This window comes from Chrysochloris asiatica, unplaced genomic scaffold (assembly GCF_000296735.1).
Source record: "Chrysochloris asiatica unplaced genomic scaffold, ChrAsi1.0 scaffold00114, whole genome shotgun sequence".
NCBI classification, from domain to species: domain Eukaryota; kingdom Metazoa; phylum Chordata; class Mammalia; order Afrosoricida; family Chrysochloridae; genus Chrysochloris; species Chrysochloris asiatica.
Genome location: NW_006408632.1, coordinates 4663740 through 4673433, shown reverse-complemented (window position 1 = coordinate 4673433; position 9694 = coordinate 4663740).

Genomic DNA, 9694 nt, shown 5'->3' with positions numbered 1-9694 from the left:
ATTTAGAAGGAGCTTACTTAACTTAGGGAATCTTTTAAGATTCCTTAAGAGAGTCAACCTAATTACTCTTTTATTTATTGTTATAATATTTTAAATTAGTTTAGGACTGTGCCATTGTAAAATTGCTTTCACATGCATTGCTTTATTTACTCTTTTACTGGTTTATAGAGCATCTTAAATTATTATTTTCCCTGGATTACAAACGAAGAAATAAAAGGCAAATTTATTTTCCAAGGACAAAGACGGTACTAGGGAGGTATATAATTTGAATAAAATCTAAGACTTTACCTCTAATTCTTACTTTCTTTTCAACCTTTTTTTAAAAAAAATTAACAGCAACAGGAAAACAAGACAAAAATAGAGCAGATTAAAAAATCTAAAATGAATTAAAAATAAATATATAAGAACTATTTTAAAACTCTGTGTTCATGTTATACTGATTTGTTACATATGCTGACAGAGGAAAGTAGGGTGTATTTATGATTCTGCACAATTACTTACAGAGTGACCTTGTTCTTGTTGTTGTTAAGTGCTATCAAGTGGGTCTTGACTCAAAGCGACCCTGTATGGGGTTTCTGAAGAGCAACTGGTGAGATTGAACCACTGACCTTGCGGTTTAAACCGACTTTTCAGTTCAGCATGTTATCCCACAGTACCACACCAGGTCTGCGAAGGGTAACTGTAGGAGAATTAAATTTACTGTACTTCAGATATCTCCTTTATTTGTAATAATAATTCCTTAGCATAGTTGCCAAATAGTAGGCACTCTATGTTGTTGTTGTTAGGTTTTAAGGACTCAATTGTGATGCATATCAATCTCATGTTATAAAGTAGACTATCCCCCAGCATTTTCTAGACGATCACATGAACAGATCACCAAGTCTTTCTTTCTCCTGTAGAGTTGCAAAGTGGGTTGGGAGCTGATTGCTGAACTTTTGCATCAGCATAAATGATAATAATGGCTGCTGTAATTATAATTCCTACTATTTTTTACTTAGCTGCACTCTAGATTGTTTGTTTTTAATTATGATTTATTGAAGGCATACAGAGCAGATCCTCAGTTTTACATTCCACACGATATACTTTGTGTCATCTCTATGATTGCAGTCCCCTCCACATAACAACAGTTTTCCTACTTCCTCCCTGTGGTTTTTATTTCCATTCCAGCCTCTTTCCCAACCCTTCTCAATTTTGTCCTTAGGTAACTGCTGTCCTTTCGTTCTCAAATGTTGATCATTCTATGTTGACCATACCTTCCTAGTACTGTTGTCTCCCTTCTATATATATATATCTACTGTTTGGCTGAAAATTAGGCCAAGAGAGTGAATTTCATTCCAGATCTGAAGGGTGGCCACAGTCTCGGGTTTCCTCTAGTCGGTGTCTGACCAGTAACCACAGTCATTTTTATAAGTTTGAGTTTTGTTCCACATTTTCTCCCAGTCTATAAATCTGGGTTGTATTTTAATACAGATAGTCAAGAGTTGTGTCTTTTGTTGTTCCCTCTAATTTCAATGGGGTGAGCAAGGGTAAGAGATGGTCTATGTGGTTTCACTGACTTTCATTGAGGATGTTTTTTGTCTACCTAGATAAGTTAATTAAATATTGTAAAGATTTACTTTAGTTAATAAAATAGAAATATTAACATATTAATACATATTGATGTGAATTCCATAATAAACTATATAAAACAGCTTTGTAAACCCCAAGGGTAATGAATGGTAAGGGCAGTCTCTAACCTGCAACCCCTAAATTGCAACCCTCTCCTCAAATTTCAAGATGAATAAACTGTGATAAGTGCTCTGTCAGCAGAAATGCCTTCCCCACCCCTATTTTCCAGTGTTTTCTGTTAGGCACCTTTCATATTTGTGGTAGCTCAGAACGCCATTCTCTATCTTTTCTGGCTGCCTCTGGGACTTGAACTGAGGGAAAAGTGTTCCTCTCTGCCCACCCATTACAATATCTTTGAATGTCTACATTGTTGAGGAATGAGTTTGGGCCTGACTAGGTTAATGGAAGCTGCTCTGTGGTGCCCTCTTCAAGTGTACCTGCCGTACTTTAGATATGCCTCTGATAAACTCTCTGTATAAAACATAGATTGTCCATAAAGTAGCTTCAATGAAGAATTGTACTATGATCAAAACAGTCATTGTTCATTTAAAGGTCATACCTGTTCTTTGCTTAATTCATAATCAAGATATGTGTTTTGGAAGTAAATTTTACACTTGGTAAATACACTAAAGCAGTTCTGAACAAAAAATATTTAAAGTGTTCTGTTCCCATGATTTACATCATTCTCAGAACCTATACCCTTGTTTCATCTCCCTGAAGCTTAAATTGATGACATTTTTCATTCTTCTGCAGTATATGAAATTTTCAAGTTAATAAAGTTAATCAGATGTCTGAAATTGGACCAATAAATAAATTACTATAAAATCTTCTTTATTTTACAACTAAGGAGCTTTACTGGTATGATGACTAAGAGCTCAGTTGTTAACTGACAAGTCAGAGGTTTGAACCCACTAGTCTTTGAGTAGAAGAGAAGGCCAGCAATCTACTTCCAGAAAGATTCAGCCTAGGAAGCCTTCCCAAGCAGTTCTGCTCTGTCATACAGGACTGCTACGAGTCAGAATTGAACCGTGGAACACAACAAGAATATTTTATAGTCAGTCTTAAAATTGCGGTGGATTTCTGATCACCTTAGATATCCATGGCATTAATACCATGAATCCACTAGATGTCAGTGTTTCCAAAGCAATAAAATGTACTTTTTAAAATGCTAGAACAGAGAGGTTGATAGCATTTGCTTCTCATTCCTTTCCATCATCAGCTGGTGAGTGTTGCTTTAAAACAATAAATAAAATTATATTTTAAAAAACCGTTTGAAATTAAAGCACATCAATATACATAAACCTATACTTGGCCTTTTATAGTGCAGATTATTAATGTGAAAGTTTACATGCGGAAAACATGATATCATCAGGGAGAAAAAATGGGATTTGCTAAAGGTTCCTTCGCATCTTTTAACATTACTTACATGGATCATCTGTAAAGAGAAGGATTGAGAGGCAAAAGAAGTTGTGTTAGAATGAAGGAACATTTTCTTATTTTCTTGTGTGATAATCTTGTGTAATAAAAATGTAACACTTGCACTATTATAGATAACAGAATTCACATATAACACCCCATTCTGAGATACAGTAATAGAGTGATTCAACATTACACTAGCTTTCATAAAATCCAACGAAGAGGAAAGAAATCTGTTTATAGCAGTTAGACTAATAGTGTTAAATAAAATTATTCAAGGTAAGGAACTTAGAAAGACATCCTATATTAACAGTTGTTGTTGTTGTTAAGTGCTGTCGAGTCTGTTCCAACCCACAGCAACCCTGTATAGTTCCTGAGGACCAAATGGTGAGCTTGAATCGCCAACCTTGTGGTTCAAACCGACTTTATAGTCCAGCGCATTAACCCACAGCTCCACATGGAATGTGTGTTTTACACAATATTTATATTCTTATTACTTGTTGTTGTTATGTGCCGTGGAGTCAGTTCCGACTCATAGCGACCCTGCACAGAGTTTCCCGAGGCTGTAAACTTTTACAGGAGCAGAAAGCCTCATCTTTCTCCCACAGAACAGCTGGTAGTTTCGAACTGCTGACCATGAGATTAGCAGCCCGATTTGTAACCACTACGCTACCAGAGCTGCTTCAGCTAGGCTTTAGTTAATGTCAATTTGAACTAACTCTTTCTAACAGTACAATGCTCAAGTCAAGCATTGTTTACTAATTTGGCTAAACTGTTTAGTTCAAGGAGGACTTCAGGGGATAGTTTCAGTTCAAGATTCAAAAATTTTACAGGGCAAGATTCATGGGTTCCTCCAAGTCTCAGTGGATTTTGTAATAAATTTGAAATTCTGTTCCACATTTTCCCCTATTTGAGTCCCTTGATCAAAAAGTTTTATGGTAGCCAGAAGCCATCCAGTTCTGGTCTTTTGACAAAAGTGGCCCATGGTGCCACCAAGCCCTATAGTCCAGTTCCTGTCTCCTTCCTCTGCCCCTCCAGGCACAGAGACTAATTGTTATATCTTAGATAGCAGTTAACAAGCTTTTAAAACCCCAAGCACTAGTCACAGAACTAAGGGGTAGATCAGAAACTCAAAACCAGTACTAGGCTGGACAGTCCCCAAGAATTCATGACCCAGAGCTTTTGAACAAAGAGAATTAATCCCATGAGGTGTTTGGCTGTACCCTAGTATCAGCAATTCCTTTTTTTTTTTTTTTTTTTTTGAGGGGGGAAAGAACTGTTGCTATCATAAGATTATAACACATTCTTATTACTGCTTTCCTATATTTCACAAAGAACAAGTATTGCTTTCTTACATGACAAAATTTATAAAACACAGAATATGCTGCTATAAATAACATCATGTGTCCCTCTCCTTTCTCTCTCTGGAATATCAACAGCTGAAAACTCCAAGTGACTGAGCAGAGCTGAGATTGAGACCTGAGGAGTGTACCAATCATTACCCTTTAGAAAAATGAGCTACCTATAAAATTAGAAGAAACATCAAATACATTTCATTCACCTCACTGGGAAAGAGTATTCCATTTTTCCTGAAGAAAAGTCACCTGGTAACAAACCTAGCTGATATATCTAAAACCCTACCTTTCAATGACAAAGAGAAATGGACATGAGGCAGTGTTACTAAAAGCAATAAGGAACTCAGACATCAGCTTGGGTACATGGGGAGAGATATTGACTGAAGCCACTTGTGGCTCATCAGGTTGGACTGTAATTTAGTTATTACTTGACTCATGTTAAATTGCTTGAGGCTGCTAAAGGAGAGTTAGTGACAGAATGGACTAACTGATTTGTTGCCTTTTTCTAATTTTACCATGTTGTCTACACCCTCTCAAAGAGTATCAAAAAATGTGCTGGTGGGAAAAATGAAGTTTTATGACTATAATTTTATGACAATATTTCATTTTTTAAAATGGAATATTGTTTAGATCTAATGTTATCTTTTATTTGTAATGAGAAAATAAAGGTATTGTTGAGTGTCAAGTCGGTTCCAACTCATAAGTGAGCATGTATAGTATTTGAGGGTCTATGTCTTTGAGGGACCATAAAACTTCATCTATTTGGTGGGCTTAAACCACCAGCCTTGTGGTTTGCTGTCCAATGCTTACTGTACAGAGCACAGCATTCCCTTAAGTGTATTACATACATCTATTTAAAAAGTGGTTCATTCATTCATTCACTCAACAAAGACTTATTGAGTACTTATTGCATCCTGTGTACCACTGTATATACTTGTGACACAGTAGTGATACATCCGTTCCCTTCAGGAGTATGGAATAGCCAGCCTGTGGACCACATAAGATTCAAGAAATCATTTGGATTGGCCTTGCCAAGGCAACCACTGTTCTAGTTATCAGATTGTTGTTAAGTGCCATTGAGTCGGTTTCAACTCATAGCAACCCTGTATATGGTTCCAAGGAGCAACTAGAGAACTTTAATTGTTGACCTTGCAATTCAAACTGACTTTGCAGTCCAATGCATTAACTTGCAGCTCCACACTAGGCTTAGAGGTTACATAATTAAATGTTTGACCAAATGTAACAGGTTATTTTTTAGGTTGATAGTTTTATATGGTCTGAGAATGATGTTATAAATTTGGATGGAAAAAAGGTTCCCCACCCGCTTTACACTACAGAAGAGGAAATGATAGGAAGATAATTGTAATTGTTTTTTTTTAATTAAACTTGAATCAAATAATGATGTTTATAAAAATTCTTCCCAGTATTATTCAAATTCTCAATCTTTAACCATCTTTGTGTTCTATAACTTGCATTTGTAGAAAACAAAATGAATGGGACGAAAACATATTTTCTAGATATAGGTGCCAACAGTGTTCCAAACTTAATAGAGGTTGTTTTATTCAGGGCAATTTTAATTAGTAAATTATCTTGAAACCATTCTATATATTGAGCTATTTTGATATCTACAGAGATAATTTCATATTTTTAGTGGCTTCTCTTCTAGATGATGTAATCAGAGGCCCTGGTGGTACAGTGGTTAAATGCTCAACTGCTAACTAAGAGATTAGTAGTTCAAACCTACTAACCACAGTGTGGGTGAAAGATATAGTAGTGTGCTTTCGTAAATACTTTTGTGAAGTGCCGTTGAATGCTGACTCATAGAACCATTTTAATAGGATTTCTGAGGAGCTCCTGGTGGGTTTGAACTGCTGAACTTGTAGCTAGCACTTAACAAGTCTAAAAAGGATGAATATTTTGGGCCCATTTACATTTTTTTAAAAAATGATTTCTTCTTAATCTTAAAAAGTACTTGCTATTTCATGAGTAAAGAACATCTATCATTTTAATTCGGACATCTTTAAAAATGATTTTTTCTTTTTATTGCTTTATTGTACATCTTTTTTTTTTTTTATCATAGTCCAATAGACAGGTTTCTAAAGGGCAAGTAAAAGATTACAGTCAATTCTCAGTTGTCTTTCAGACAGTGTCTTCCTATTTTTCTAACTCCTTGTCACTGGGCTCTACATCTTTTACCTGTTTTCACCCTTTTATTATTTTATTTCCTTTTATTCAATGAATGCTGAATTTTCTGAAGTCACCTTTTATATGCTTGTGTCTCAATGCTTCTATTGTCCTTTCTGTGGTGCAGTTAAATATCTAGTTTCTCTTTTAGCCATAGTCTTCACTCATACCAAACAACTTTTCTGCCCTGCACATTGAAAGTCTCATCCCAGGGAAAGTAGCATAGAAGAAGCAGAACAAAGAACCAGAGCATGGGAGAAGACTGGAATTCCAAACCTACAGAGCAAGGGAAGCTGAGTGACTCCTGCGGGAAGCTTGCTTGGAGAGGGGGGTGCCTCCAAGCATTTAATTGGGAAATCTAGGTTTGCTGACCCTCAGAGCTACGTTCCTTCAGGCTAAGGCTTTAGGTGGAATGGTGTACCCTATGGGCATTTATTAGCAGATGATTGGAAACATTGGTGCCCTGAGCATTTCTTACCCTGAATTATAACCTGTTAACGTCCCCAATAAATTCCGTAAATTTGAGTATGGTGCCTGAGTTCTGTGTGGTTCTTCCAATGAATTATCTAATCCAATTGAGTAGAGAGGGCTATAGGAATAATGGCATGTACTCAATATTTTTGTACTTTCTTTCATTCTCTCAGTCTCAGTCTCTCTGTGTGTGTGTCTACATTCTGTATTTTTCAACTTGAACTTAAACAATATGCGGTTTTCAGACTTGTGCTTGATCAACTCTAAAAATTAAGAGTTTTGATGTTTGGAAACTTTCTCTTGTCCTGTGTTTTATTTCACATCACCTACCATCTCTAGTCCTTGAGTAAACTCTCGTTTCACATGTCCATGAGAATTACAGTAAGAATTTCCTTTACATTTTCTTCTATCACTTATATCAGGAAGGTTAGTAGTTTGTTTTGTGTATTATTGTGTCCCTTCTATGTTCTTCTTCCTCAATTGTTGATGATCCTTGTTTGACCATTTGTATATTTTAATGAAGAACTGGCCAGTGAGCTGATTAGAGTTTTATAGTTGTTGTTTTTACATTTGTATAGGTTTTTATACTACAAGTTTTTAACTATGAATGCTTTGAGTAACTGCCTGATTTTGTTAGCAAGCAGTTTTCCTCTAAGGTGAAGGATCAGGAACTTCAAATTTACCAAGATAGCTTTGCTTACTAGGTAGAGTTGCTGGGATTAGTAAATAAAAATAAAGGCTATCAGGTAAATGTGAATTTTCAATTATCTTTAGTATGACATTTGGAACATATTTATACTAAAATGTATTGTAATTATTTATCTGAAATTCATATTTACGTGGCTATCCTATTTTTATCTGATGATCCAAATATCTCAATGAGGAATTTAACATTATTTTCTTTCTACTCTGCACTAAGGTTATGATTGTATTCCTGGTATTGCACTGTGGGATAAAGCACTAGACCACAATGTCTGTTGGAACCACAAGGTTGGCAGTTCAAACTCACCAGTCACTCCTTGGAAACCCCATACAGGGTTGCCATGAGTAGGAACTGACTCAACAGCACTTAACAACAACAATTTTATGATTATTTTATAATTATCATTTAATTATGAGACATTTATAGAATCTCAGCTATATTTTAGCTATACCCCTTTTTTTCTTCATCTCAGTCATGCATTTTATCATTTTTACAGAACAACTTAGATAAATGCTGCAATATAGTTAGGTATGGTGCTGTGGGTTAATGTACCAGATTGAAAAACCATTTGAACTGCAAGGTCAGTGGTTTAAGCTCACCAGCTGCTCCTCGGAAACTCTATACAGGGTTGCTATGGGCCGGATCTGACTTGATGGCACTTCACAACAACATAGTTAGGGAATAGTGCTGGGAGTATCAGTCAGCTGTTCTGCATACCTGTAGACAACCATCCTGTTAACCACCCTTCATTTGCTGCCCTTGGATGTTCTCCAACTTTGAGATGCTCCAAGCCACTCGTAACTGATGGTCATGCCAAGAAGAACTTTAGAGCTTTTGTCATTTGTTTGTAGTCTCCTATGTGTTAAGCCATCATGCATCTCCATTCTATCTTGTAGGCATTTGTCAAAACCTCCAGCCTGAAAATGGCAGAGGTCTCTATTTTTACCACTGCCACACATCAATTGGTTTTGCATATCTTTACATTTCTTGGGATCTTAGAAAGGAGAAGATTATAAAAGAACTAAGAGTTACTGTCTTTTAGCATACACTCACACCTTTCATATAGCATTTTCATCTTCCCTTACACATCTCCCCATGGAAGCTTTTTGAAGAATTCCAGAGATTTAATCAATTCTGACCTCATTTATTCCAACAGCTAGTCTACTTCTCCTCTGCAGTTTACAGCAAAACTCTTCAAAAGAGCTGTTCACAATTTTTGTTGTCAAGTCTTCATACAATTATGCTGCAAATCTACTTGAAAAAGGTTATCATGTACAATCATTCCATTTTAATAAGAGAAAACAGACAATTTCAGCTTACACACACAAAAGATCAAGTGTCTTAAACAAGTGACCAAAATAGAGAGTCAGAAAGTATAACACTAGAAATGCTATTAGAACTACCTGATAAGGAATTTAAAGGAATGCTTAATAGGCACCTTCAACGAATTGAGAGAAAAATCAAGTAAACCACAGATGAAATCAAAGAAAACAGACAAAACTATGGAAAAATTCAGGAAACAAACTGACAAAATTTTTTTTAAAAAATGAAGGCCATACAAAAACAACAACTATAAAGCCAGAAGATTACAACTCAGACTTAAGAAATAGATAATACACTGAAAGAGCTAAATAATATAACTGAACCAATGGAAAACTACTCAGTGCAGAAAAATGACCACCAGCCATTCCTCACATGGTGCTATTCTCTGCTTGTCTATTAGATTTGATAATCCATAGCAGTGGCTACACAGAACTGAGACACCATACTCAGTCTTGTGGTTTATTAGGGACATTAATAGATTGCCAATACAGGATTAGAAAATGCTCAGGGTACAGTTGTTTCAGACAGTTGCTGATATATGTCCACCAGACACATCACCATAAGCCTCAATATGAAAGCACTCAGCTCTATTGTTTGTTCATGGGTTGCTATGAACCCACTGACATAGATGAGT